We start from the raw sequence: 15,099 nt of genomic DNA on the forward strand, positions 1-15,099 counted from the left end.
GAAACATCTCTTTTTCCCTATGATTTTCCTTTTAATGTTTCTCTTACCTCATTGGTAAAGAAGGTTCTGAGAACTACCTGGGGTCTGAGAAATGTGGCTCCTTTAGGTACTTTTGGAGAGTGAAAATTACTCAGGGTTTAAAGGTAGGATTTTTTTCTCCTTCCTCATTATCTGTTATTTTTCAAGTCTCCATTGTTGGATTCACTTCATATTTTCAGCCTCTAAATGCTGGCCTGCCCCAGGCGTCTGTTAAAGTAGCCCTTTTTTGCCATTTATAGCCCTGCTCCCAAATAATTCCATCCAATCCACGGAATTAAATGCTTCCTATATGCCAATAACTACCAAGGTATATCTCTAATCCCAGCCAATACCCATGACTCCAGATTAATATCCAACTGATTATTTAACATCTTCATTTGTACATCTAATAATGATCCTAAATTTAACATGACAAAAGCACAACTCTGATTTCCCCCTAAACTGCTCCTTCCCCACGGTTCTACCATCTAAGTATCAATAAACAGCAGTAGCATCTACTCAGGTAATCATGCTAAAAACTAGTTATCGATATCTCTATATTTCCTGCCATTTAGTAAGAAACAATCCAATTCTAAACATAGAAAAAATAGCTGAACAGACACTTCATTAAAGAAGAGACACAGATGGCAAGTGAACACATAAAAAGATGCTTCATATTATTAGTCATCAAGTAAATATAAAATAAAACCACAATGTAATACACTTATTAGATTCACTGAACTTGAAGAAAGGTTAATAGATGTGACCCAAAATGAAATGCAAACAGAAAAAGCAAACAAAAACACCACAGAGAATCCAAGTACTGTGGGCAATACCAAACAATATAAATACATATAATTGAAATTCCAAAAGGAGAAGGGAGGAAGAGGCTGGAAAAATATTTTAGGAAATAATGGACTAGATTTTCCAATATTCATGACACCAAATAACAGATTCAAACGGCTTAGAGAACACCAAGCAGGATGAATTAAATTTAAAAACATCACACCTAGGCATATCATATTCAAATTGCTGAAAACCAAAGTTAAAGAACAACAGCAACACACACATTACTTAAAAGGAAGGAAGGAAAGAATTACAGCAGAATTCATGTTAGAAACCATGCAAATCATAAGACAAGAGAGTGACAAATGTGAAGTGTTGAGGAAAAAAAAACCTGTCAACCCAGAATTCTATATCCAGTAAATAGGTTACTCTTCCAAAATGATTTAAGTAAAGGGGTAAAACATATTTTCTATTTAGAGCCGCACTCTTACAAGCTATTTTTATTTTCTAAATATAAGTCAATACTTGGTAGAGGCAGTTTTTTCCTGGTGATGTTCCATAAATCTGATTTAATGAGAGCGTAATTTGGAGTTGTTAATGTATTTTGTTTAGGGAAAAGTTTAGAAGATTAGTACAATCCCTATGTAAAATTACTGAGTGAAAACTGAGCTCAAGTTAGCAGAGGGAATGCTATTACATTATACTTTTCTTTTGCCATTAAGATTAGGTTGCTTTGTTGAAGAGTCCAGTAGACCACAGAAAACTACATTCAGATTCACATCCACATTATGCAGCAAGAGAAATAAAAATCAAAAAGGCAAGATTAAATTTATTATTAGAGAATAACCAGTGTGTCTTCAAAAACACTTTGGCTGAGCGTCCAAAGAAATCAAAGTACATTGTGGACTTTGCATCATTCAGGCTATGTGCAAGCCACATGAGCAAAAAGGACAAAAGAGCATATGTTTATTCGAAGAATATTTTTAGAGATGCAAGTATATAGCTCTGTTAATAAATCTCCCTTAAAACACAACCAAGTTAACCTTGTCTATCCTCGGAACATTCAAAAGTTCTTTCTAAATCACATCAAATGTCAACTCTTGACTTTAAAGATGTCATCATTCCTCCCTTTGGTACTACCTTTAACCGACCTTATATTTCTTCTTCTCTTCAACTCGCACCTTTGCTCTATCCATGTCCAATCTATTCACTCACTGACCCACAGACTATTTCATTCTTACACTTAGACATTTATCCCTGTCACTCCTCTTACTTCACTCCTACCCAATGCTCAGATGATGACTTTCTCCTGGAAACTGTTTCTGACTAGTTAACCTATAACTTTTAATAGAAAGCTGAACCACTTTGTTCATGTACTCTTGCTATGACAACGTATCCTAAATCTGTTCTTTATCTTGTTAAGCAGGAGTTGTTCCTGAAAAGTTAAAGGTGGGGAGGGGAGGGTATGTGAAGAATGAGGCCATGAGATATGTGTTACCCTATAAGGAGAAACCAGCATTAAAAGATAAAATAGCCAAGTGGTGTCCTTTAACATTATAAGCTGACAGGTAAAATATACAAAAATATATACAGACCTAAAGAGCTAAATAATAATACATGACAGTTTATCATTAGGTCCCAAATAAATTAGTATGATTAGCATAAATAAGTGACACAGGAGTTCACAGCAAAAGTTCAAGAAGGAAAAATACTTCAGTTGAACCTTGAAAGATAGGTAGATTTTAAGTGGCAAAATAGGTAATGAGGACATTCTGTTCATGTAAATGTTGGGAAAAATCCTGCATAAACAAAATTTTCATCTTAAAAAATGAGAAGAACTTGGAAAAGGAGGATGAGGTCTGTACCATGGAAGACCTTAAATATGAAGCTAAGGAGTTTGGACTTTGTCAGAAAGTGAGAGCCCTTTACAATGTAGGTACATCAGTAATGTTACTGCCATCTCGGAAAATGAATGGAGGCACAGACTGAGAAGACAGAAGAAATGTTTAACAAAGAGCCAGAAGGTTTAAAGAACAAACAAACAGAAATTAACAATACAATAACTAAAATGAAAAATACACTAGAAGGAAACAATAGCAGAATAAAAGAGGCAGAAAAATGAATAAGAGAGCTGGAAGACAGAGTGGTGGAAATCACTGCTGCAGAATAGAATAAAGAATGAAAAGGAAATGAGGACAGTCTCAGAGACATCTGGGGCAACATTAAATGCACCAACATTCACATTATAGGGGTCCCAGAAGAAGAAGAGAGACAGAAAGGGCCTGAGAAAATATTTGAAGAGTATATAGCTGAAAAACTTCCCTAACATGTGAAAGGAAACACTCACTCAAGTCCAGGAAACGCAGAGAGTCTCATACAAGATAAACCAAGGAGGAACATGCTGAGACACAGATTAATCAAACTGACAAAAATTACAGACAAAGAAAAAATATTAAAAACAACAAAGGAAAAGCAACAAATAACGTACAAGGGAATCCCCATAAGGTTATCAGCAGATTTTTCAGCAGAAACTCTACAAGCTAGAAGGGCGTGGCATGATATATTTAAAGTGATGAAAAGGAAAAACCTACAACCAAGAATACTCTACCCAGCAAGGCTCTTGTTGAGATTTGATGGAGAAATCAAAAGCCTGATAATCAAAAGCTAAGAAAATTCAGCACCACCAAACCAGTTTTACAACAAATCCTAAAAGAACTTCTCTAGGAGAAAAGAAAAGGCCACAGGGCTTCCCTGGTGGCACAGTGGTTGAGAGTCTGCCTGCCGATGCAGGGGACACGGGTTTGTGCCCCGGTCTGGGAAGATCCCACATGCCGTGCAGCGGCTAGACCCGTGAGCCATTGCCCTTGAGCCTGCGGGTCAGGAGCCTGTGCTCCGCAACAGGAGAGGCCACAACAGTGAGAGGCCCACATACCGAAAAAAAAAAAAAGAAAAGGCCACAACTAGAAACAAGAAAATTACAAATGGGAAAGCTCACTGTTAAAGGCAAACATAAAGTAAAGGTGGGAAATCATCCACACACAAATATGATATCAAAACTAGAAATTGTGAGAAAAGGAGAGTACAAATGTAGGATATTGGAAATACACTGGAAATCAAGAGACCAGCAACTTAAAACAACCTTGCATATATATATAGACTGCTATATCAAAACCTCATGGGAACTGCAAACCAAAAATCTACAATAGATATACACACAAAAAAAGAAAAATAACAATCCAAACACAATACTAAAGATAGTCATCAAATCACAAGAGAACAAAAGAGGAAGAGGAGAAAAAAGACCTACGAAAACAAATCCAAAACAGTTAATAAAATGGCAATAAGAAGATACATATTGATAACTACCTCAAATGTAAATGGATTAAATGCTCCAACCAAAAGACACAAACTGGATGAATGGATACAAAAACAAGACCCATGGGGCTTCCCTGGTGGTGCAGTGGTTGAGGGTCTGCCTGCCGATGCAGGGGATGCAGGTTCGTGCCCCGGTCTGGGAGGATCCCACATGCTGCCGAGTGGCTGGGCCTGTGAGCCATGGCCGCTGGGCCTGCGCGTCCGGAGCCTGTGCTCTGCAATGGGAGAGGCCACAACAGTGAGAGGCCTGTGTACCGCAAAAAAAAAAAAAAAAAAAAAAACAAGACCCATGTATATGCTGTCTACAAGAGACCCACTTCAGATCTAGGGACACACACAGACTAAAGTGAGGGGAGATCAAAAGAAACTGAAACTGAAAATCAAAAGAAAGCTGGAGTAGCAATACTCATATCAGACAAAATAGACTTTAAAATAAAGACTGTTACAAAAGACAAAGACAGATACTACATAATGTTTAATGGAAACAATCCAAGAAGAAGATATAACAATTATAAATGTATATGCACTCAACATAGGAGCACCTCAATATAAAAGGCAAATGCTAACAGCCATAATAGGAGAAATCAACAATAACAGTGGGGGACCTTAACACCCCACATTCATCAATAGACAGATCATACAGTCAGAAAATCCATAAGGAAACACAGGTCTCAAATGACACATTAGATCAGATGGACTTAATTGATATTTACAGAACATTCCATTTGAAAGGAGCAGAATACGCTTTCTTCTCCAGTGCACATGGAACATTCTCCAGAAATAGATCACATCCTGGGCCACATATCGAGTCTCAGTAAATTTAAGAAAATTGAAATCATATCAAGCATCTTTTCCAACCACAATGCTATGAGATTAGAAATCAATTACAGGGGGAAAAAAATGTAAAAATCACAAACATGTGGAGGCTCAATAATATGTTACTAAACAACCAACAAATCACTGAAGAAATCAAAGAGAAAAAAAAAAAAAAAGCCTAGAGACAAATGACAACAATAACAAGATGATCCAAAACCTATGGGACGCAGCAAAAGCAGTTCTGAGAGGGAAGTTTATAGCAATACAATCTTACCTCGGGAAACAAGAAAAATCTCAAATAAACAACTTAAACTTACACCTAAAGCAACTAGAGAGAGAACAAAGCCCAAAGCTAGTAGAAGGAAAGAAATCATAAAGATCATAGTAGCAATAAATGAAATAGAGATGATGAAAACAACAGAAAAGATCAAGGAAACTAAAAGCTGGTTCTTTGAAAAGATAAACAAAATTGATAAACCTTTAGTCAGACTTATCAGGAAAAAAAAGGGATAAATCAATAAAATTAGAAATGGAAAAGAAGAACAATGGACACCACAGAAATACAAAGGATCATAAGAGACTACTACAAACAACTATACGCCAATAAAATGGACACCCTAGAAGAAATGGAAAAATTCTTAGAAAGATACAAACTTCCAAGACTGAACCAGGAAGAAACAGAAAATATGAACAGACCAACCACAAGTACTGAAATTCAAACTGTGATTTTAAAACTTCCAGCAAACAAAAGTCCAGGACCAGAAGATCTCACAGGCACATTCTTTCAAACATTTAGAGAAGAGTTAACACCGGTCTTTCAGAAACTCTTCCAAAAAATTGCAGAGGAAGGAACACTCCCAAGCTCATTCTATGAGACCACCATCACCCTGATACCAGAGCCAGACAAAAATATCAGAAAAGAAGAAAATTACAGGCCACTATCACCGATGAACATCGATACAAAACTACTCAACAAAATACTAGCAAACTGAATCAAAAAACACATTAAAAGGATAATATACCATGATCAAGTGGGCTTTATCTGAGGAATGTTAGGATTTTCAAAATATGCAAATAAATCAATGTGACACACCACATTAACAAACTGAAGGATAAAAACCATATGATCATCTCAATAGATGCAGCAAAAGCTTTTGGCAAAATTCAACACCTATTTATGATAAAAACTCTCCAGAGAGTGGGCACAGAGGGAACCTACCTCAACATAATAAAGGCCATATATGACAAACCCACAGCGAACATCATCCTCAAGGGTGAAAAGCTGAAAGCATTCCCTCTAAGATCAGGAAAAAGGCAAGGATGTCCACTTTTGCCACTTTTATTCAACATAGTTTTGGAAGTCCTAGCCACGGCATTTGGAGAAGAAAAAGAAATAAAAGGAATCCAAATTGGAAAAGAAGAAGTGAAACTGTCACTGTGTGCAGATGACATGATACCATACATAGAAAATCCTAAAGATGCTGTCAGAAAACTATGAGAGTTCATCAATGAATTTGGTAAAGCTGCAGGATACAAAATTAATACACAGAAATCTCTTGCATTCCTCTACCCTAACAATGGAAAATCAGAAAGAGATATTAAGGAAACAATCCCATTTACCATCACGTCAAAAAGAATAAAATACCTAGGAATAAACCTGCCTAAGGAGACAAAAGACCTGTACTCAGAAAACTGTAAGATACTGATGAAAGACATCAAAGATGACACAAATAGATGGAGAGATATACCATGTTCTTGGATTGGAGGAATCAGTAATGTCAAAATATATTACCCCAAACAATCTACAAATTCAATGAAACCCCTATCATATTACCAATGGCATTTTTCCACAGAATTAGAACAAAAAAAATCTTAAAAGTTGTATGGAATCACAAAAGACCCCAAATAACCAAAGCAATCTTGAGAAAGAAAAATGGAGCTGGAGGAATCAGGCTCTGTGACTTCAGACTATACTACAAAGCTAGAGTCATCAAAACAGTATGGTACTGGCACAAAAACTGAAATATAGATCAATGGAACAGGATAGAAAGTCCAGAGATAAACTCATGCACCTATGGTTACCTAATCTATGACAAAGGAGGCAAGAATATACAATGGAGAAAAGACAGTCTCTTCAGTGAGTGGTGCTGGGAAAGTTGGAAAACTACATGTAAAAGAATGAAAGTAGAACACTCCCTAACACCATACACAAAAACTCAAAATGAATAAAGACCTAAATGTAAGGCCAGATACTATAAATCTCTTAAAGGAAAACATAGGCAAAACACTCTCTGACATAAATCACAGCAATATCTTTTTTGATCCACCTCCTAGCGTAATGGAAATAAAAACAAAAATAAACAAACAGGACCTAATGAAACTTCAAAGCTTTTGCACAGCAAAGGAAACCATAAGCAAAACGAAAAGACTACCCTCAGAATGGGAGAAAATATTTGCAAATGAAGCGACCGACAAGGCATTAATCTCCAAAATATACAAGAAGCTCATGCAGCTCAATATCAAAAAAACAAACAACCCAATCCAAAAATGGGCAGAAGACCTAAATAGACATTTCTCCAAAGAAGATATACAGATTGCCAACAAACACATGAAAGGATGCTCAACATCACTAATCATTAGAGAAATGCAAATCAAAACTACAGTGAGGTATCACCTCACACCACTCAGAATGGCCATCACCAAAATGTCTACAGACAATAAGTGCTGGAGAGGGTATGGAGAAAAGGGAACCCTCCTATACTGTTGGCGGGAATATAAACTGGTACAACCATTATGGAGAACAGTATGGAGGTTCCTTAAGAAACTAAGAAACTAAAAACAGATGATCCAGCAATCCCACTCCTGGGCATATATTCCGAGAAAACCATAATTAGAAAAGATACATGCAACCTAATGTTCATTGCAGCACTATTTACAATAGTCAAGACATGGAAGCAACCTAAATGTCCATCAACAGAGGAATGGATAAAGAAGCTGTGATACATATATACAATGGAATATTACTCACCCATAAAAAGAATGAAATAATGCCATTTGCAGCAACATGGATGGACCTAGAGATTATCATACTAAGTAAGTCAGACAGAGCAAGACAAATATATGATATCACTCATATGTGGAATCTAATTTTTAAAATGATACAAATGAACTTATTTACAAAACAGAAAAAGACTCAGATTTCGAAAACAAACTTATGGTTACCAAAGGGGTAACGTTGCGGGAGAGGGACAAATTAGGAGCTTGGGATTAACATCCACACACCACTATATATGGGATAATCAACAAGGACCTACTATATAGCACAGGGAACTCTACTCAATATTCTGTAATAACCTATATGGGTAAAGAATCTGAGAAAGAATGGATATATGTATAACTGAATCACTTTGCTGTACACCTGAAACTAACACAACATTTTAAATCAAGTATACTCCAATGAAATTTTTTAATTAAAAATAATAAAAAGAAAAAAACCCAGAAAAACAACAAAAAAATAATATTACTGCCAAAGAAAGATTACGAAACAGACTATTTTTCTGAGTCAAGTCAGTTTTCTCTATTTTTTTCATGAAAACATATTCTGAAAGACAGAACAGAATATTCTTGCACAGCTTTGGATAAGGCTCACTCTACTTAAAAGTGTCCCTAGGGGGCTTCCCTGGTGACACAGTGGTTGAGAGTCCGCCTGCCGATGCAGGGGACACGGGTTCGTGCCCCGGTCCGGGAAGATCCCACATGCCGCGGAGTGGCTGGGCCCGTGAGCCATGGCCGCTGAGCCTGCGCTCCACAACGGGAGAGGTCACAGCAATGAGAGGCCCGCGTACTGCAAAAAAAAAAAAAAAAAAAAAGTGTCCCTAGGAATGACTGCAAAATTTAAATACAAATAGTACTACCCTCTTTTTAACAGTGAGTCAGAAATAACTGAATTTTTTTTTCATTCATCTAGGGATTAAAGAGTATTATAATTTTGTGCTTTCAGGAAACACCTCGAAGTCCAATATAGTTGTTAATTCCACTCTCCTGGGACACTTTGTGGTTTTAAAAACATTTTAAAAGTAAGGTTAGATTACTTACTTATCACTGACTTTTGAGAATTAATTTTTAGAAGTTTCAGAATGAAAAGTGGATACTCGGTTCTTTGGAGTCTAAAAAGCATGGGGAAAAAAATTTTTAATAAATAAATAAATAATAAAAATCATGGGAAAATTAGTTCACAAAGCCTAATAAAAAATAAAAAGCTCAGGATACTATTTTAAGATTTATTGTAAAAAATTTACCTTTATTTGCACATTAAATAAATGTGTATCTTTATTCACATACTAAATGAGTTTATCAGTCTTTTCAGGTCATTATTGCAGCGATGAGAGAAAATATTATCTTTGAAAAGATGTGAACTGGAAATTCAAAGAATAAATCAGAACTAAAATACACCAGAGCCTTGCTATCAAGGAAACCTTAGTCCATGAGACAGAACCATGTCCTAAATTACACAATTTATAATAAGGTTTTCTACCACATGTAACAAGACTACGTGTGATACAGTCTAATAAAATAGATCTGCTTTACCATGAATGACACTCAAAAATGAAAATCTTATATGTCACAGTGTCTATCAATTCTGAAAGCACTTTCATATGCGTTATTTCATTTGGCCCTCACAAGTATCCTGTGAAATTGAGAAAGAAGGTAATATTTCCCTTTCTGGCCAGTGATGAAACTGAGCTCTTAAGTAGGAAATCCGGAGCTAGAATCCACGTGTTCTAACGTGGCAACATGGCCATTTCAACACACTGCCTCTCTATCAAATATCAGTGCAAGGTTCCGGGGCATTTCAGTTGTAAAGGTCAAACTTTTTAGGTTTATTCACAACATAAACTGGGTTAAAATTTCTATAACATCTGGGATAAGAAGATGAGTTGACTACTTTTATATTTCTTTTTCTATACCTGTTATGTTTAAGGTTGACCTACTCTTACTCAAGGTAGAAAATTTTTTTAATTTTCTTTTTATTTATTTATTTATTTGGTTGCACCAGGTCTTAGTTGCAGCAGGCAGACTCCTTAGTTGCAGCAGGTGGGTTCCTTAGTTGCAACTTGCCAGCTCCTTAGTTGCGGCATGCAGGCTCTTTAGATGTGGCATGAGAACACTCAGTTGCAGCATGCACGTGGGATCTAGTTCCCCAACCAGGGATGAAACCCCAGCCCCCTGCACTGGGAGCATGGAGTCTTATCCACTACACCACCAGCGAAGTCCCGAGGTAGAAAATTTATATGGATATATTTATGTACAGCAAAGTTGGCAGACAAGTAAGTTTATATAAAGTCTTTTTCCTCACAGAACTTTCTGTAAAGTTCCATAAGTACTCTCAACAGACTATGTTTAAACTATCAATGAAAACAAAATGGTGAGCTTAAAAAAATTAAAAGCATTCCCAGCTGTCAGAAAATGTGTCTTACACAGATAAAAGTTCACGTGCAAAACTAGATTACAACAAAAACTACAAGAAAATCTTGATTTCAACAATGCTGAAAAGCTTTAACAATTTAACATATTTTCTATGTTGTGTCTACTGTGAATTACATCTCTACCAAGAACTCATATATACTGATATATAAAACAAAGAAAATACTATACAAACAATTATTTAATCTTATTTCTCTGAATCCTTAGTTACCTGACAGCAATTCAAAGTATTACTATGAAACACATCCCAGGATTTTATTGTGAACATCACATGTTAACATGAGAGTGTAGATTCAGAAAGCATAACTTTGTAATAGATTTTATATTATTACAGTACTCCACATGCAAAATCACACCATGAATTTAGTAAGTCACTTAGGAGAATGTAGTTGTACAAAGCATGTTTAACATTTTTAATTCTATCATATAATACAGAAAATCAAATTTCTAAAATTGGAAAAAAAAAACCCTACCGGGGTAAGTGGCTGCAATGATGGGCAGCTATACCAAATGTACAGCACTGAGGTACCTGAGTCATAACTTGCCATGTCTTCCTAACTTTGTTTCTGCAGCCCTTTCCAAACTTGAGATCTCTCTTCTATCACTCAATACCAAAGTGGCTACCTAGATCTTATTTATTCATTTATTTGACAATCCTGTTATGCAGAATAGGGCTAGGTGCTATTCTAGGTATTAAGGATACAGCAGTCAGCAAGTCAGACAAGGTTCCTGCTGTCAAGAAATTTATATTCTAGTGGGCGAGACAGACCATAAACAAGTAAGCAAATATATATGATATATATGTATATGTGTATGTCTATGTGTCTATATACATATGTATGCAAATGTATATCAGGGAGAGGTAAGCACCACAAAAAGAATAAGAGGACAGAAAGGGACTTCCCTGGTGGCACAGTGGTTTAGAATCTGCCTGCCAATACAGGGGACACGGGTTCGAGCCCTGGTCTAGGAAGATCCCACATGCCGTGGAGCAACTAAGCCCGTGTGCCACAACTACTGAGCTTGCGCTCTAGAGCCCACAAGCCACAACTACTGAGCTCATGTGCCTAGAGCCCGTGCTCCGCAACAAAGAGAAGCCACCGCAATGAGAAGCCCGTGCACCACAACGAAGAGTAGCCCCTGCTCACCGCAACCAGAGAAAGCCCGCAAGCAGCAACGAAGACCGAATGCAGCCAAAAGTAAGTAAGTAAGTAAATAAATAAATAAATAATTTTTAAAGAGAGGACAGAAAATGATGGTGAAAGGGATTATTTTCATCCAAGTGGGCAAGAAAGGATTCTCGGGGAGTGACATGTGAAGAGCATGAAAAGCTTTGTGGAAGATGTTCCAGGCAGGGAGAACTCTTGAGTGCAAAAGTTCTTAAGATAGGACTGAGCTTGGTGAGCATTAGCAAGATCAGAGTAAACGAGGGGGAATCTGGTGAGAGGTGAGAACACTGGTAACCAGAGCCTGATAAAGCAGGGCCATGGGAAGGAGCATGGATTTTCCTCAAAGGACAATGAAAAACCACCTCATGGTCTGAGGAGGAGAGTTACAAGTTCTGATTTATGTTTTGAAACAAAAATCACTGTGACTGTGGAGAAGATTGTGGAAAGAAAAAAAGTAGAAGAAAAACTAATGAGGAGGCTATCACGCACCAGTCTTTAGTACTTGCATTTTTGGACCCAAAGTAGGTGGCCTGTGCTGCCCATAGCAAGTTACTTCCAAAACCTAATTTAAGGTTATTCTCTGAAAGTGAAATTAGGATGGATCGAAATGCAAAGGATGGGAGCAGATATCTGTAGATATTACTCAAGAGAATGATGATGAAAATGAAAATGAAGACTTTAAGAAAGATCCCAAAACCTAATTTTAAGAGAACTGAAGTGTAACGTCAAAAAAGTATAATTAGATGACAACCATAACTAAAAGATCTAAATTAATAAATTTCAGAACATGTTATTAAAAAATGTGCTTACAAAATGAGAGTAGTGCACATTGAAGGTTGCAAGCCATCAGACCACTGGTATGTGTGTGCACTGTGCTTGCTTTGTTCTTTTTTATTCGAATTAGTTGCTAACACTGAAAAATCAGAAAATTTCACATTAAAATCCAAATTTCTGTCTTCACTTGAAAAAAATCAGAAGCTCTGGCAACTTTATATTCATGCAAGGAAACATGCACAGCAATTACAGCAATCATTATAAAATGCTAGCAGAAACTTCTCTAAAGTAAATGGGTAAGTTCTTTTACTTCAGTTTTTGAGTAACATCGGACTGTTCTTATGTTGCTCAAAAAAAGGAAAAGAAACAAAGCACTTATCATGTTGCCAAGTTATATTCAGCAAGCATTCGTCAAGAAACTATTAGAAACCAACATCTTCTATTAGGAGTTGGGAGTCTAGGGAAATCAATACAAGGGCACCAAACTCTCTAAAGTAGGATCACATCTCTATTATTAGAAAGCCTACTTAACATTTATTCTACGAACTCAAAGGCAAGTGCCAATTCCAGGATCTGAGATGTTCAGGGTTTAAGCTTCCAGTAGGCTACTTTGAACCTCCATACCTTTGTGGCTAAGAGGCAGAACAACTTCACCTATGCCCTGAGTGCAAGGCCTACAAGGTTTTGGAACTATACGGCCTGGGGGCTCACATGCAGGCCCTTTGCCCTGGGTGTCAGCTACTGCCTATGCATTGATCCACCGTTTGGAAATAAACTCAGGACATAAATTGCTACATACGAAAAATGAAAATCAATCAAATAAGTCCTCTCAAAAGGGTTTAGTTAATTCATATAAAATCTGCAATCAATAAATTTTAAAGATATCACATCCTTTCTTTTTCTAAGCCACCTGACAAATCAGGTTAGACTAATCAGGCCTACTTTAAGTCCTTTTCATTCTATTTGCTAGACATCATATCAATGTACAGTAATTATAAACTGGAGATAGTTGCACTCTACATCTATAGAAAGTCTACTCAAAGAGCTAGGACCATGAGATGAGAACAAAGTGTGATCTGACAAGCTTTTCCTTTCCTTTATAAATACTATCAGAATCATAATTTTAGTACCTTAAAAGCAATACACTAACATTGTGAAATAAATATTTACATGTAAAAAGCGTATTTTTAAATGCACAGCCAAGAAAAGTAAAAGTGATCTCAAATGAACGTGCTCGGATATCTGTGCCAGATTTTGGAGTGGACTTTTATGGACCCAATTTTTTATGAAAATAAACTTTGCGTCTATTAAAAATTTTCAAGATATTAAATATGTAATAGATTTCCCAGTGGCATGTGGTTTGAATTGATATTGGTAAATCATTGTACATAAAATAAAACTGCACTGAGTTAAATGTTAGTAAAAATGGCAAAATTAGATACAGGCACTATACCATTGCACAGGTATGTGCCATATTACCAGCTGAAAAAAAGTCTTGCAATTACAGGTCTACACTATTTATTTCATTTGTGTGTAATTACATTTTATACACCTCTGTTTAGTAATATCAATCCAAGATATCTTTTGGAGAATATAATTAACTGGATGGTAGAAGAGAATGCGTGTGTGTTCTACTATTTTTATATTTCTGTATTTCAAACAAGTTGGTCTTTGTTAGCTGTGTTTAACTGCCATCTAGAGTTAAAATGAATCCATTTCTTCTCCCCTCTACTACTCTTCTTCAAAATTTTAGGCATATGAGCCAACATGTTTCACCCCTATTTCATAACAAATATTCTTCAAACAAAATTGTAAAAGGATAACTATCCAATTTTTCAAAGTACTATTAACATTTCTACCAGCTGCAAATATTTTCGGTTAACTAAAAAGTGAGGCTCACATGTAATCTAATTAAAACATTGTTTTTGAACATATAAACAAATCAATGAGCAACTAATACACATTTGGACTTGGGGAAATACATTAAAAACTTAAAGAAAATAAAATTTCAGTCTATTTCTATGGCCTCCTGTTTGTATTTTTTCAGAGTCCAAGAAAAGCAGACTCATATATAAGGATATTAAGGAATTATTTCATTTTTTATATCTGAAAAGTTTGATTATAAAAATTAGCCAAATCCCAAGTGTATATTTAACTACCTAATGTTTTTAATATTCTTATGTTAAAAGTGGCATTCGTATCCAAATCTGAGGAGAAGGTCTGTAAGAATAAACCATCAGTAAATCGCTCAGCTTTCAATTTAAGAAAGTCATTACTGAAAAGCAGTAGCACCTAAACTTACACCTAAAGCAGCTAGAGAAAGAACAAACAAAATCCAAAGTTAGTAGAAGGAAAGAAATCATAAAGATCAGAGCAGAAATAAATGAAATAGAAACAAAGAAAATAAAAGATCAATGAAACTACAAGCTTGTTCTTTGAAAAGATAAACAAAATTGATAACCCTATAGCCAGACTCATCAGGAAAAAAGGGAGAGGGCTCAAATCAATAAAATTAGAAATGAAAAAGGAGTTACAAACGACGCCACAGAAATACAAAGGATCATAAGAGACTACTACGAGCAACTATACACCAATAAAATGGACAACCTAGAAGAAATGGACGAATTCTTAGAAAGGTACAAACTTCCAAGACTGAACCAGGAAGAAACAGAAAATA

This window comes from Delphinus delphis, chromosome 10, assembly GCF_949987515.2.
Source record: "Delphinus delphis chromosome 10, mDelDel1.2, whole genome shotgun sequence".
Taxonomy (NCBI): domain Eukaryota; kingdom Metazoa; phylum Chordata; class Mammalia; order Artiodactyla; family Delphinidae; genus Delphinus; species Delphinus delphis.